General features: G+C 35.8%; 1 long non-coding RNA gene across 1 annotated transcript; it reads right to left on the bottom strand.

Annotated features, from left to right (window-relative positions):
- Nucleotides 1–6533: 6533 nt before the first annotated feature.
- LOC112997069 (uncharacterized) lies at nt 6534–15441 on the bottom strand. The gene is made up of 3 exons (XR_003262601.2): nt 15262–15441; nt 14087–14240; nt 6534–6779 (listed from the first exon to the last, which is right to left on the bottom strand). It is a non-coding gene; the product is annotated as an uncharacterized LOC112997069 (long non-coding RNA).
- Nucleotides 15442–16519: the final 1078 nt, after the last annotated feature.

Genomic DNA, 16519 nt, shown 5'->3' with positions numbered 1-16519 from the left:
GACATGATTAAAGATGCTTATATAACAGCCCTCAGTGGCACTGCTAAGGTGACTAAAGATTAAAACACAAACTGTTTCTAAAATCAGGAAGAGAATCATATCTACAACATAAGCTTTAGCTTAGTTTTAAAACAATGTTTTGTAAAAGAGGAAAAAACCAATGAATGATACTGAGTACCAAGGGCAGAGATTTCTATGTGAAAATTGATGCATCTGTTTTATTTTGCTCATAGAAGAGTGACAGAAATCATGGAGAAAGACAATAAGATGCTGAAGAACGAATGCATGGTGGATGAATAAGAGCATAGCTTGCTGATGCTAAGACAAATCTTTCCTTCTACCCAGCATTATAGCTAGAAGTACTTATTTCTTCTATATTTTTATGTTTGTAGGGAATGTTGCTATTTCAAGAATTATTGAGAATCTTCACCTTACTCTGATCCTACAAAGTAGGTCAAGGCATTTTGGATTCGCTAATCCTTCGCTATGTCAAAACCCAGAATAGACCCATCTGTCCCACTTTTTCACCTGTTTAAATTCTCCTACTGCAGTCAGGTCTTGCTACAATGATTTCTTGTAAAATGTTTAATGGAAACAAAATGGTATACATACACTTTGAGTATGCCCAGCTTGCTTGGTCTTGAACCTATGTGATTGAGAAATTATTTCACTAGACAGCAAAGTACACCATGACACGTGATAAATTTTTCTCCTCCATTCCTCATAATTGTGTGGCAAAGATGTTAAAATAAGCATGGAAAACTACCATCTTACTACTGTTTTCCAAATTCATTTCTCTTGCGAACTCTGAAGAAACTTTTCAGTAAGGCAAGAATGACTTGATTGTCTCCTGAAATCTACAGCTCTGTTTAAATGGCAACATTTGAATCAAGAACTGACATAACCAAATTTTGTCTATGAACCAACTTTGCTATTAATGATTCCAGTAACAGGTGTTTTCAAAGAAGATAACTTCACTCTTTAAATAGAAAAAATACCCTGCTTCTGCTAGTACGGGAAATTAATGGAATATCATTCATTAAAAACAGGAACTCATCTACTCTGCTTTGCAGCAAATCACTTGGGAGTGTTTGCTGCTTTCAATTTGCCAGGGTTTTGCTCTTCCACAAATCAAACGAGCAATTGTGTCTCTTAGGCAGAATTTTAAGGAAACTGCCCTCCGTGGGCAGTTAGGCAGCAATGCCCTACGCTTTTGCTGCTGCTGGGGGTCTGCTGCTTGCTAAGAAGATGCCACTGTAAGTCAAGAGCGCCTAAGGGTCCTGGTGTAACACAAATGGGAGCTACAGGGGCTACGAAGATCACCCAGCATCCAAACGCTGCATTTTATGAGCATATTGGAATCTCAGCTATGCAGTTTTATTATTCTGCCTGCTTCTCGTAATGTACTAAAATATCGGCAACACAGGAATCTTTCTTTGACATGGATTATAAAGCACCTATACGGGTATTTCTACATTAACAGATAATCAGCTTTTCCAAAGAGAAAATTTTTTTCTCTCTCACAGTGATTCTTTGTAATTCACCATAAACACTTGAGTAGTCATCAGTGAATAAGGCTAACTAGTACACACAGGAACTGTAAGAGCTGATCCCAGCTTTACAAGACATGATTTCACTAAATGGACCCAATCTGGTTGTATCCTCTAGACAGGATTATAGCATGCATACAATGTAACAATATCACCTTTAGTGAGCCTCAATAGTCTTCTAATGTAGAGGCATATTAACATTAAAAAACCCTCAAAGTAATCACTGTACTTCTGTAGAGTTTTCACAGAGCCAATGTTAATTTTTTCATATAAAGCACATATTTATCCTGCATACTAAAAGACAATAACATGATGCGATTCCCATTTTTTCCCTGTTTAGTTTTGCTGTGCTATTTCCCAAATGTCAACTATTCATTCTGGGATACCAGGCCAGAAAGGAAGTATACATTATCTGAACAGCTACAGAAACATCTTATTTTTATACACCCTTGGAGATTTGGGCTGCAAGGATTAGATTCTGCAGACCTTACTCCACCGGAGGTATTAGGAGATCTGCCTGAGTGAAAGAATACAACTGCAGAACTCAGCTGACTTCTGCAGAGGTGAACTCATTGAGAGATACAGCAACAATACACCCATCCTTAAAATAATACAGCCTGTTTCCTTTTATGGATTATTAAAAGTCATTTATGGATTATGCAGATGGGCAATTTGTAGCCAGAACTTCAATTTAGCATTTCATTTACAATGGCATTTGTATGAAGCGCCATGAGTATGTTTGTTATTGCAGAGACGGAATACTAGTGCAAAGTACAAACCTAGCATGTAGTTAGTTTAAAGACTCAGCACAATGAAGACATACCTTCTTAGTATGGGAAAATAGTTATTTCTTCAGTTTCTCTGGAAACTTTCATTGTTTTCTCATCGAATTACAAAATCCACCCGATCCAAACAACAGAAGTCTACATCAAAGCCCATTTTCCAGTTTTTCTTTCTCCACGTAGAAGCAATTTACTCTCACGGGGTTTGGGTTATTTTTTTAGGGGTGAAGCCCTTTTGAGAATTATTGTTTGAGTTCTGCGTAATTTAGTAGTCATTAACAGTGGAATTATTCTCCATTCTTCTCTGTAGGCTACTTTATTTCACTCTTCTAAAATTTCACAGTTTCTCTATGAACTATTCCTACATCCACCCTCTGGAGAAATTTGCTTTGATCTTTAAACATCTCTCCACATCAGCTTCTTCAGCTCATGGAAGACCTTGCTTCCTTCCCTGTTCATATATTGCTTCCCTTCTATTTCTTGCTATGTATGTGAACTACACTCCCCAGGACCCTTTTGAAATTAAGGTTCCTGAAATAATTCTGGGACCCATTTTAATAGTAAATACAATCCACTGTGTATGAGCAAGTGAGATCAGAAGTTTGTTTGATTTATTTTCAAGTCAGAAGAAAGGTTCAATTAAACTGATTCATGGATATTTTGCTCCAAGAGTGGTCAATAAACCCATTACAGGAACAGAGTCCACAGTGGATAAGTGCCAGATGGTATATAACGCAGAGTATAGATTTCTGATATCATACGCAACTGCTTCTTGAAGCAGAACCCACAAAAAAGAGAAAAAAGATACTGATTTAGTTCTGAAGAAGGGCAAGATTTGGTTCAAAATACCTCAGTTAGAGAGTGGCTTTGTAACAGTGACCTATATCCTTATAAAAGAGCAACATTAATTATTCACAATACTGTTGCTTAGCTTCAGTTACCAAAGGTACGGCTTGTAAAAAAGGAAATGAAACGGGTAAAATGCAGTATGTAAATCATCTAAAGACATCAAACTAGCCAATCGGAATAAAAATAACACCACACCAATAATAGGCCTAAAAGGCCCCCTCTCTGAAAAAATGGCCTTATTATTTATATGGTGTAACATAATTAAATGAAAAAGGAGACTCTTAAAGGAAAAATACATTACAGACACAGTAGTTATGAGTAAATCAGAACAGGAAAAGCATCAGCTCTCACAATACAAATGTGAAACCAATAATGATGCAAGACAAAAGATTTTGAAGAATATCTTAGTAAAGACACCACAGCTATTACTAATTTTACAAACTTGCCAGAAGCATGGCATGTGCCAGATAGCTAAGTGGCCTTACAATCCTGTGCCAAAGATCAACAATTTTAGGGTCAACAGATATTCTAGGTACGAAAAGGATATGCCAGGAAGAGAAAGCTGTGGCAGAAAATCTGAACAACTCCACACTCTGAAGTTCACAGTAGAGAAGCTTAAGGGGAGCTCACACTGTAGCCTTTCTCTACAGGAGATAAGTCTGAGGAATTGTTTCAGTTAGACAGGCTAATAGATCATTTTCAAAAACAGATCAATAAAATGAATATTAATAAATCACACAGATCAGGAGATATTTTCTCAATAATTCAATATGAAATTACCAGCCCACTAAATATATTAGTTCTCTTTTAAATCAGCTTTATTGCCAGCAGAAAGGAAAAATGCTTGTGGAATTCCAGCTTCCTAGAGAAATCCAGGTGGTCCTGGAACATGTACAAAGAAAATTAATAAATCTTGTAATAGAGAATAGCGACAATACTTTCAAAAAGCACTAGAAGAGATACAGAAAGGGGTGCTGAAAGAGTGGCTTCTATATAAGAAGATATTATTCAGCTTGAAAAAGAGATGGCTCATAAAATCTATTCACTTTTTCCTAAGAAAACCCCTTAACTAGGTGGCACACACTTAAAAAGCAGCTGGTTTAAAACAAATTAAAGGGAATAACAATTATAAAATTATACAACTTTGCCATAGGATTTATCAGTAGCCATAATAGGTTAAAAATAATTAAAGAAACGAAGGAAAGAAGACCCATCAAAGGCTAGGGCATACAATTGGGGATAATATAATGTAGTAATCCATAAACTATTGATTTTTAAAACTGGGAGGAAATATTAAGGGACCATCTCTCTATTCTCACTTTATTTGCTCTATGCATCTCTAACTGGACACTGTCAGAGATGGGATATGGTACTAGATGGATTACTGTTCTCATCAGTAGGATCATTCTAATGTAACCACTACTGTTACATTTCTAATGCTGTAGAACTCTGACAGAAGAGGACATTTAAGTAATCAAATTATGTCCAGCTAAACCAGGACAATTAACTGTTCATATCATATAATTTTAAATAAATTTTGAAGTTGTGAGGTATTTGTGCAATACCTGAAAATAATTCAGTTAGTGTTTTTAATAACCATAGCCATAGCTATGATTTTTAAAAGGTGAGAAGCTTTTTTTTAAACAAGCCAACTACTATGCATACCATTTGAATTTAGGTGTTTGCATTTATTTTATTATATTAAACATTAAAAACTACAGTAGTGCTAACAAACTGGGCAAGTTTTAAGGAAAGATAGATTCTATAACATTCAGCCAAGGTACAGGGTTCACGGCATGGTTATGCTACAATATCATTCAGATATGAACTTGCACATGATAATCATTATTTGTGTTGACATTTGCAGGTGCCATGCCTGACTGTTACTTACTTACTTAGAAGTCTAGTTTTATGTAACTGTTATTCTCATCCTGTATTTGTTCTGACATTCCTTTGCCTCCAGATAGTCTTTAATGTTACATACTTGAGCATTATAATCATAGTACATTCAGACCTTACTTAAAACATAATGCATTATTGTATTACAGGATGTGCGTATATGAGTATCAACATACACTTCTGAATGAGAGGTTTCATGAATCTATTTCATATTAATGCCATTATCTACCTTTAAAAATCTATGATAATTTGCTCTCACTTATGTACAGGTTCATGTCCGTATGTGTATAAGCACGCTTGGGTATTCATATATATATGAGAGACCTATACCTAGCTTTACCAAAAAATAATATAATATACTGTAATAATCATGCTACAATCTCTCTAGTCTTTTAAACATTTTAACAGAGATTCACCCAATATAGAACTACATAGAGCCATTAACAATTCAGAAAAGAAACATCTTCCCTTATGTTCAGTGGACTTTTCTAGAATAAATTTCACAGACCTTTGATAGTTGGTCTATCACTGTAAACATCTAATTAAATAGGTACAGTTGCCTTATCTAGCAACTGCTTTCCTAGACACATGGACTTGAAGAGACCCTTGCATCAGTGCAAAGTCAGGGGAACCCTGGCTAGTCCATGACAACAAGGCATGGTATGCTGCTCCTGTTGATAGCGCTCCCCTCTCTTCTGCCACTCAGGTCTTTGTTTAAAATTTCAGTATTCCTCTGAAGCAACTTTCGCAATATTATGTAGTCTTAAAGCAGAAAAGAGAGTCTGATGCAGCACAGAGAGACTGCAGGTGTCTCAAGTTATGTATAATTGCATTAAAAAGCACAAAAGGAAGACAACCGAATATTAGATGTTGCTTGCAATGAGATAAATTAGTTAACTGCTCAAGTGGGACTTGAGGAGTCTAGGGAGATCAGCTGGAACTTATCAAATCTATTACTGTGCTAACATAATACCTAGAAGAACATTGGTCTTGTATCTTTCTTTAAAAATACTGCTTTTGACCTTTCTATGTAAGATCACAAGTTCTCTCTTAAGAAATACACTATGAAGAAAAAAAATTGAGACTGCAAAGAAATATTTTCTATAATGTGCTCTTACCACATCTGCTCTATACCACATCTACACTTAATGCTACAAAAAATGTTTATAACAACTATGTAAGTTTTAACATGTTTTCACCTACCTAAACTATAAAACTTTGTGGTATAAAAGTATACAACTTTTTCTAATACTTAACCTGTGTCCATTTCACAGAAATATTTCCAGAAATATTTTTTATTAGGTAAGGATGCTGGAGAATTTTTTCTTTTTAAACTGCACAAGTCTTTTATTGTGGCAGGCACAGGATTCAGACAATTTCTAGAAACATAAATAGGTTACGAAAATTCCTTTTGTCTGTGGTATTTTATCTGAATGCCATGATAAATCATATATGTCCTAAAAGTGTTGCAATGCAAATATATTACCTCTGCAATGGAGAGTGCTGCTCTTTAAGAAAACCGTTTTCTTTCCTGGATAATATTTTAAGTGATGTCCTGCTGTTGTTCCTTTCAGAGTGCTGTTTTATCTTACTTTCTTGATGACCTCCTATAGCGGTATGCTTCCTTCCCATTGAATCACACAGCTTGAAGCACATTGCGCTCTGCATATATTCTTAAATATTTGGCTGAAGGTCAATCCTGTCATCCAGAAGGGAACAAATACATATAACTTTATGCTGTGCTCCACTTAACAGAAGCTTGGAATGAAAAAAACACTTCCCGGGTATGATGGTGTTAATCTGTGTCCCTGGGATGCTATAACCTCTGATACTGGAGGGCTGCCAAAAGTAACAGCTGGATGCTCAGGCATGCATATTTCACTTATTATACAAACCACTGGAAAATAAAGATGCAGGCAAATAATTTGTGAGGAAAAGGCTGTTTTTCTACTTCTGACACCATGTAATGGAATTACATGCGGCAGTTTGGTGTGCTGGCTTGATCCCACTGAACAATGGCAAAACTCCTGTTGCCAGGAGTTGCTTCACTTCATCCAGGGTAATTCCTTTGGAGTTTTTTTGAATAAATCATGGAGACCTAGAAACCCAGAGAAACAAAGCCTTACCTTCGCTTTATTTCTTTTCTCCTTATGCCAAAAGTCAATGCAAAGATTAAACACTACTTCAGATACATTATTTGGAGGCCCAGAGAAAAACATAGCAGGACTCCAGTGCAATTGTTACTATACACCTAGAACAAACATGCACAAACAAACGTATGCACAAACTAGACTCATCTTTTGCTTAGAAACAGAAAGTTTACAAAGCAGCAGCCTAATCCATGAATAACTTCAAACAGGTACAGCGTTTAATAGAAAATCATGTGCTTTTCTTTGTGGAATTTTTCACATGGAATTTTTCTTCCCAGGTTCTGCCCTGAAACAGCAACATCTAACTTTGGATTAGAGAAGTATTTGGCACATGGTACTTCACTTAGCCTTCAAAGATAGGAATCCAAGAAGTGTGACTTTCCAAAAGCACAAGAGACCTCTATTTTATAACCGATAAAAAGATACTGAAACTTTGCATTATGACAGTAACACTTATTAAGGAAACTTTTTTAGATAACTGTAAATTTCTAAAATATGTATTTTGGCCTACATAGTGAGTACTCAGTCTTTATGCAAAAAGAATCTCTCTTAATGGTCACAAACAAATGTGGTAGCAAAAACTAATTAAAAAGAAAATCTTTTCTAAACATTTTTTTGGTACGAACGTAACAACTATAGAAAATACACTGGCAAAGTACAGCAAATAGGTTGTTGACCCCAATAGAAAGATTCTATGTAATTTCCTGTTTCTAAAGTGACTTTGGAAGTCACCCTTATTTGAGCTATGAAAGCTTTTATTGCATGTCACCACAGCATTATTTTGCCTGCATGCTGCACTTTAGTTCTTTACTTTATGTGAATTGTTCTTCCAGGCTTTTCTTTGTTCTTTTGATTTTCTTAGGCTTTACAAGCAAATGCATTTTTCATTTCTCTCTAATAAGTTTCTTTTATGTGAATAGATAAAAACCAAAAAAAGGAATAAGTAGCCTAATTTCATCCATTTTTACTCTGCCGTGAACTCCTCCAAGTCTAAAAGAACAAAAGGTAAAAAATGTGTTATTACAGCCCTCCGAGGAATTAGTGTCTGGAACGGTATTTGGCAGTCTCAATGCCCTAGGAGAGTCTATGAAGTTTCGTTCAGAGATGCAGCCCCATGGTTCGGATGGCAGCCTAGACAAAGCTAAAAGTGATAACTGCGCATAATGTTCTGCAACACACACACAAAATGGCTTCACTCATGGTGAGGACATAACGAAAAACAGTTGACTGACTTGCTTTTTGTCTGATTTCACTATAATGTTCTTCTGGCATAATGCTGACAGTGAGAAAAATATTTGATAGACATATATCAGTGTTTCTGAACATAGCTTCTGGACCTAAACCAAAAATATAAAATTATTCTATCATCAACCTGGGGCTGATAGCAATGCTGGACAAAACTAGTTCCTCTGCCATATTTTGGGAAATGTGCCTGCATTATGGGCTGCCTCATACTGTCCTTCTGCAGATGGGTAAATTTTGTTCAGTGGATATAATTTTACAGGCAGTGTAAGCTCCTGCTAATATCCACATCTTGTTTTTGTGTACAGGCACTTTCTTTATGTGTAAGGCACTGTCTTTGTGTCCATATTGGTCGTATAGATCTATACTGGTCATATATTGGTCCGTACAGATCTGAAATGGCTGCAGCTGGTGTTACGAGACCTATTACTGGAACAGGAAACTATGCTTTTAGCTAAGGATTAGAGAACACTTCTGAAGGAAGTGTTTGTTTTATTTAAATGTGCAGTGATTCAGTCTTTCTCAGGCCCATAAGCAACTGTTACCATAGCATCTTAGATCTTTCCTTATGATCTTACAACATGTGAAGATCAACATACCTATGAGCTGATCAACACACCTATGAGGCAGGGAAAAGCTCTTATTCTTATTTCACACATGGGAAACAGAGAAATCCCACTACTACCGCACGAAAGAAAGAAAAAAGTGCTGTAGAGCATGGACTCCAGCCATTAGTTCTCCATTCTCAAAGAGCACTGGACTGGCTTTTTTCCGTTTTTAAAGCTTCCTTCCTGTATTGAGTTTTCTGGCAGTATGTTTCCACTTTTGCTTCAAGGCAACATTGATTAAGTTTGTAGTTATCTATCTGTCCAAGCAAACAGACATATTAGAAGCACATTATGTGTAAAAATACATTTTGATTCAGTTTGGATTAGTTTCCACTTTAATCTCAATTATATATGCAGCAAATACATTTATTAACCTAATAAATATTCTCTGGCTGTAATTTCAATGTTAAGAAAAGACAACTTAATTGCTTTAAGAAATTTACTGTTACTGTATTTTCTGTGACTTATAAGCCAAATATTATGTACATCAATCACTGTTTTAGTGTTGAAAAAAACTGCAATTACAAGAATAACTCACATTTTAATAATGCTAAATGCTATTTCACTATGTAAGAGTCCATTGTCATGATGCATAATATTCAGATTTCTTTTCATTTAATAGCAGAGGCAATGAAGAGAAAAAAAAAGAGATTTAACTTTAGTACCATCATATTTTCATTTCTGTTAAATATCACACTGAGTATGGTTCACATTTATCAATTTGAGTATGCAGCAGTTATGGGCAAAGTTTTTGTGTATGTAATTTCTTTTATTAATTTTCCCACAAATCAATTTATATGAGAAGAAAAAAAAAGGAAATAAAGATAATAGTTTCATAAATATCTAAAGAGCAAATCATAAATTGCATCAGGAATCATCAATATATTGTTCCTTCACCCTGTCCTTTCTTTTGGAGCATGGGAATCAGAAAATCTCATATACCTTTACTTTACCTCTCATAATAAATCATGCAATTAAACAGTTTGTAGCCTTCTTTCCATATGCTTCCTTGCTGCTCTACATAGCCACTGTAAAATCAAGGCTTTTCTTTTTGTGAAAGCAGGTGCATATATTTCAAAACGGTGTGCAATCACAAAATTTATAAAATCAGATTCCTGTCTTTAAGATGCAGTCACCCTATATTTGACAATTAGCCATGTGTACCATTCGGATTTGCAAATACTTGGGTTTTTTTTTTAAGTTTTCCAAGTTGTCTCTGATCCGTTTCCTCTTTTCCTTTCAAAATACAACTGTCCATGAAATGGTCTTCTTCCTGACATAAATCAGATCATCTTCAAAAATTATGTAGGCTATGCCTCCTGAGCAGATGGGGCGGTTCTAGCACCTAAGTGCCACAGAGGTGAGGAGGGGAGTAAGGAGAAAAATTACCATACAACTCTGGTGTATGACCCTGAAGCTCAGTGAGGATGCCACATGGTCAGGACCAGCCAACGTCTTAAACCCCAGAAGCTGCACACCCACATTATTGTATGACCAAGATGCACATCACATTCCTTGGTAAGTCTAAGAGGATAGCTGGGTGGATCTCCCAGGAAAGATACAACCACACAGGCTTCCTCAGCAATTACCCACTCCCTTCACGGGTCAGTGATGTCAGCCTGCGCAGTTCCTCCTAGTTTACTTACTTCTACATCTGGGGATCAAGATAAGCCTTGCACAAGCCAGCTCCACCCTGGCAGTGGGGATCAACCTTAACAAGACCCATTTTTGAACTGCTCAAGTGCCAGAGACTCTGTATGGTAAGATCTGAAGACTGTAACAGCAGAAATGCTTTGTGTATCTTTAGGTAGGGAACATTCAGTGAGATCTTATGGCTGATTATAAGAAGAGTTTGAGAAAAATGAGTTTGCCAGATGTCATGTATTTTGTAGCTTTTTAAGTGTAGGTAGCTAGAGGTCTAATGTCAGAAAAGAAAGGTAACTACTATTCTACTATTCTACTATTACCCAGTGACTTTTCGCTTTAAACTATGCTAAAAAACCACCAGTACAAGGTAAATTAATTTAATTTTGACTGCTTTGTCAATCAACGTAACAAGATACTAAATAACAATAGAAATGACATTGTAATATGGTGATTATTCTCTTGGGATATCCTAAAGCATGAAGAGCAGACAAGAGTTTCACATACTACAGGACGGTAATTATCTCATGACAAGTGTACTCCCTGGAGATCACTTCAGAGCTATTACAAAGATATTGTGGAGAAAAGCATGTATATATGTTGTGCTAGAGGAAGATGAAGGTGGCACTTTACAGTCACAAAAATGAGTTTCAGCTGACTGTGAGGTTCACACTGATTAATTTAAAGTGTTACCAGCCAACTGAACACCTCTTCAGCTGAAGCATATTTATAACAGTGTACTGTACAGCTAATCACACTTTGAAGCTGTAGCATAAAAAGGAAGTTACAAAATAACTCTGTTCTGTTTTCAGTTATTTATCCAGATATAAAGCACTTCCTTTGAATTTGTGCCTCTAAAATGTACTTTAAAAATCACAAGACCATTCTTTCATTTTAAAACATTTTTTTAAAACATTATATTTGGCCTATATACAGAATATTGCTGAAGAAGGATTGCTGGGACTAATGTTTAGGTTTGAGTTCTGGGGAATTTCAGCGACTGACCTAAATTGAAATCAGTTTACAACTCTTGCAATAAGATACTCAACAGCTTTGCCATATGCCTCTAATAATTCCTATCTTGCAATACACATTTGCTTACACAGTTCTAACACTCGAACATTTTAATGTCCCTGGAAAAGTGCCTATGATTCTCCTTTTCCCTTCATACAACAACAACTGAAGTATTTTTTCTTTAGCCTACCAGTTTCCCTCATATCCAATACACTTGATTTCTGCTTCTGTCAAAACAAACTATGTGATAGTCTGTGTGCTTGTATGTATGCCTGTGTACATATATGCAGGAATTTTGTTTCTGACCCCTCTGTGCTCCCTTTGAAAAAATGACCTTCATGAAGTATGCAGAGAACTGAATTGCCATATGTGTAAAAACTTGCTGAGTAAAAGCAAAATTCTGTAAAAAGTACATTAGCTAAAAAAAAAGCAAATTAATTTAATTATAAGACACAAGTATTGATTGCTTACTGCTAAATATGTTTTTTTTAAAAGCTATATAACCTGAGGTTTGTAGAATCATTACTGCTGAATACATTAACTTCTGCAGATTTGAGAGAAGATTTTATCTATGTTTTAATCAAATCATATGAAGACAATGTTAGTAGCAAATACCTGTGGATGCAATATGCATTCTTTATGTGTAATAAAAAGTCAGGGAGATCAGAAATCTACAGTGCTGTAATACTGATCATTCTTTTGCATAGGATGGAAATGAAAAAAAGGTAATAACTTTTTTTTTTTTTTTTTTTTTATAATGCCCCTCTAAGGAACATACTGATATTGAAACAGGACAGCGAAAAGAAGGGGAAATGATTCTGAGGATATTATTTACAAATAGGTATTATGAAGTGCTAGTCTATTTGTAATTCCTTTTTTCTCTTTTTCCCTAAGCAATCTCACTAAGATGTAAGAATATAAAAGGAAATAAATTACATCTGTGTCAGTATTCTTGTCGCATTCTCTAATAAAGGACTAAAATACATATCCATTTCTACAAAGCTCAAGGACTATTTAATGGAAATAGAACACCTCTCACAGAGAAAGACAGAGTCAGAAATTCATGCAGAAAAAGGTAAAATTCATTCTTGGAAGAGGTCCATCACTCAGCCCAAGTCCCATTTAGGTTTTAATTTTAATAACTTCATTAGCTTTTGTGTGATCCAGTACCCACCGTCTGCTCCCAGAATGAATTTCATCCAACATAATAGAACATAGAACAATGGCCAAAGGAAGAGTTAAGAACTGTAGTGTTCACAGGACACGTATGAAGCATATATTCTGCTTGAGAAATAAGTAAGTATTGAAGCAGCATCAGTTGATGCTGGCTATGGGTTACAGATTCAAATGGGCCACCACTGGTTTTCCATTTCCTAAGCTTAACTGAAGAGGAGGGACTTGCTGTGCCCCGTGCTATTTCTTAATGCTTATTATTCCCTTTTTAGTATTCTGTTCCTCAACTCGCCAACACAAGATGCCAGGCATTATACTGCATCTCCTCTACAACATGTACCCTGTGCCTTTGCAAAATAAAGCTCTGCTTACAAAAGGCTAGAGATCACCTCCAACAGACAACTTAGGATCACTTGTGTTTCAACTGCTATACAGGTTAACCTTTAGTTAAAGACCAATCTATGAGAAGAGGCATTACATTTTTTCAAATCCCTTGGGTAGATTCTGAAGACAAATTTCACTGTTCATGTGTAAGTAGAAGGCAAGAACCAGAAAATGCCAGTTTAATGCAGCAGAGTAGTGTCTAACAAAATTGGAGCTATTTAGCAAGCAGCACAAAAATGTGTTTTGTGTTAATAAACCCTGTAAGTTCACAATCCATATACTTTAATTTGAATTAATTTTTTTTAAACTGAATGTGATGAAGCTTTCAAAAGCCTCTTAGCTTTATCAGTGGTAGTATTTCATTTTAGCACTGTTTGTAATTAGTTATTTACACTAACAGAACAAATGTGGGGCTTCCAGCAGAAAGCTAAAGGCCGATGAGAAATTGAGAATGAAAAAGTACCTAAATGTTAGGCTCGTCAGCAAGATTTTCAAGTTTGTTAAAATTAATGCAAGCTATCATTAGGGTACCCTACAGTTCAGTGCTTCACAAATAAGAGAAATGAAGCAGAATTGCTCTTTGTACCTTTCAGACCAATTTTTAAGCTGTTTTATTTTCCTCTAAATCAAGATATATAACAGCTCATAAAGCTCCCAATATAAACCAGCAGTATGATAATTTGCTATGTGTATCCTGAGCCACTTAAGACTTAAATGCATCCTGAATGATTCAAAAATATATTCCAATTACAGAAAACAGAACAACCAAGAACAAAGAATTATATGGGTACCTGCTCTTCAATACTTTGCCGGCTTCATTCACTGATTCAGTTGTCCTGTCTGAGGAAACGAAAAAGCTCCTTTCGTTTCTGTCTAAGTCTTGTATCTCTTGAAGAACAGTAGGGTCCACAGCAGGGTCCCTGCCAATTTGGTATCCCTGGTTTCCTAAAATGCAATACAATATAAAAGTACCTCAAATTATAAGTTACGTACATATTAAAAAACATGAAAAAGTGCTTCAGACTGAGCACTGAGGCTGCTCCAGAAAATGACTAAATGTGAGAATCAGAGCCAATTATTTTTAAAATTTGTAATGCTCATTCAAAACAAATGAGTGCATTGCTAATTGCATAATATTATCAGAATGGAAGATGTTAATTCTCATGATGCCTTAAGTCACTCACAACTTGGCCATTTAAGGTGAAGCTTTCCAGGTGTGTTAAGCATATAAAAGGCCTGGAAATACAAAAGTGCATGAAAGAGTGACTTTATTAGAACATTGTGTTACTCAAACATTATTCAGAAAATACCTGTAATAGAAATACTCATTAATAAAATATGAGACAAATGTATTCATGGAGTCATAGAGCATTTGTTAAAACAACTTCTATGCAGGAAGGCATATAACTCTACTCAGGTACCTACTCTACAAACACACATGCTATTGCACTATTAAGTAATAAATACTTGATCCACTTGTCTCACAAACAAGGTAAAAATAACACAGAAAACAAAGAGAGAATAAACAGCTGGCTGCAGCCTTAGTGGCAGTCATAAACTGTGTCTTCTTGTATAACCAATGATCAAGAACTATCAAAAATCCCTTGGTCCAACTATGGACTGTGTTGGATAGAGAAGGAAGAGATTTCATACACATATATGTGAAGGTCTCTTCCATTTCTTTAAAACAAAAAACTCACCAGCCCTCCATCACTGTCAGACAGGCCTTTAGCCATCACTCAAGGTTTACAAGTCTGCCACAAGATTTTTGCCTTTTAAAGACATCTGATCATCTTCCCATAGCAGAACCCTCTAGGCATGATCTACATTGCCTGATTATATCTCCAAATTTCAGCCAATTGCAAATTAAAACTTTTCACACTGATTCAATTTTACTAATGTTATGAAAAGATGGCAATTACATTTCATAACATCTCATGCTGTCTGTAGGAAGCCAGTCACTTACCACTTCACAGCCTTGAGGAGAAAGAGGAGAGCAGAAAGCTTTCAGTGCGTTTCGCATGGGGATTGCTTTACCTTGGTCTAGTCAGACTAACATTGAAAAGCTGGTTGGAAAGAATCTGCCTGACAGATGTAAAGGGTAGAAGAGGACAGGTGTAAAGGGTAGGAGTCTCAGAAAATCAGTAAACATTTAATGACATTAACATCTTGTTGGCTGAAAGGTAGGGTGAGAAATGCATATTCAAAATGCATGACAGACCATACAAACGGTTGACAGCAACAACTCTTTTATGGGATCTCTCTCAAGTGTATTACGGTTTAGCCTGGACTCCGTGTTGTTGAGGATCTGGTCGTGTTCATACATCAATAACTTACCTTGGATCTAAGCGAGAAAACATATTTATATATTTTTTAACTTTCCCATAATGAGTGTACATATATAAGGACTTCCTTTTTTAATGAAATGTACCACACTCTAGAACAAAATAAGGAAGATGGTATTTTTTTCTGAAGACCCCTCAAGTAGCTAGATGAATGAATATCATCAACTTCTTTACACATAACATATTTACAAGGAAAAACTGCATCAGAGACCAATCAAAAATGAAAATCTTTATTTTTCAGTTGTAATCTGAAAACTCCCATTCAAGTCAACAGGATTTCTGTGCTCTGGCAGCTGCAACATCAGGCCATTAATTTCCATTACTCCCTTTATTTTGTTCTCACCCTTCAGCCCGCCCTACGCTAATGGATGGTTTCAAAGCCACTGTTTCTAAAAAGTGTAAATTAAAATAAATATTCTTTCCTTATTCTCAAGTACAAAAGGTGTGTTACTGAAATTACAACCATGAATATTGATTGTAACATCAACTTACTTACCCCTAACTGCATACCATAGGATTGTCATAGGTAAACTATTATTTAATATTTCTTTTCTGGAGAGAAACAGCAATATATATCATTGTTCAGTGCTTTTCTCATTTGAGTCTTTCTTTCATTTTCCATTTCTATAAAAGACACTTTCCATACACTTCATTCATGCATTTACATTAATACAAATATTCAAAGAGCATCTGGAAATAGACACATCTCAAAAAGGTAGAGGTGTCAAAAGGAGTAGCCAAAGGCCAGAACAGTGTTCTCTGTTGGTAGACAATTCACCCTAACATGATCAGTGACTCAAAATCTGTCCCACCTTTCGCTCAGCAGTGGTAAAACATGTTCTGTTCTGTTTTGTTATGATGTGATCACTTACCAAGGAG

Source organism: Dromaius novaehollandiae, chromosome 4, assembly GCF_036370855.1.
Source record: "Dromaius novaehollandiae isolate bDroNov1 chromosome 4, bDroNov1.hap1, whole genome shotgun sequence".
In the NCBI taxonomy this organism is placed as follows: domain Eukaryota; kingdom Metazoa; phylum Chordata; class Aves; order Casuariiformes; family Dromaiidae; genus Dromaius; species Dromaius novaehollandiae.
Note: the sequence above shows the minus strand (reverse complement) of the source record. Positions and strands in the feature narration are given on the sequence as shown.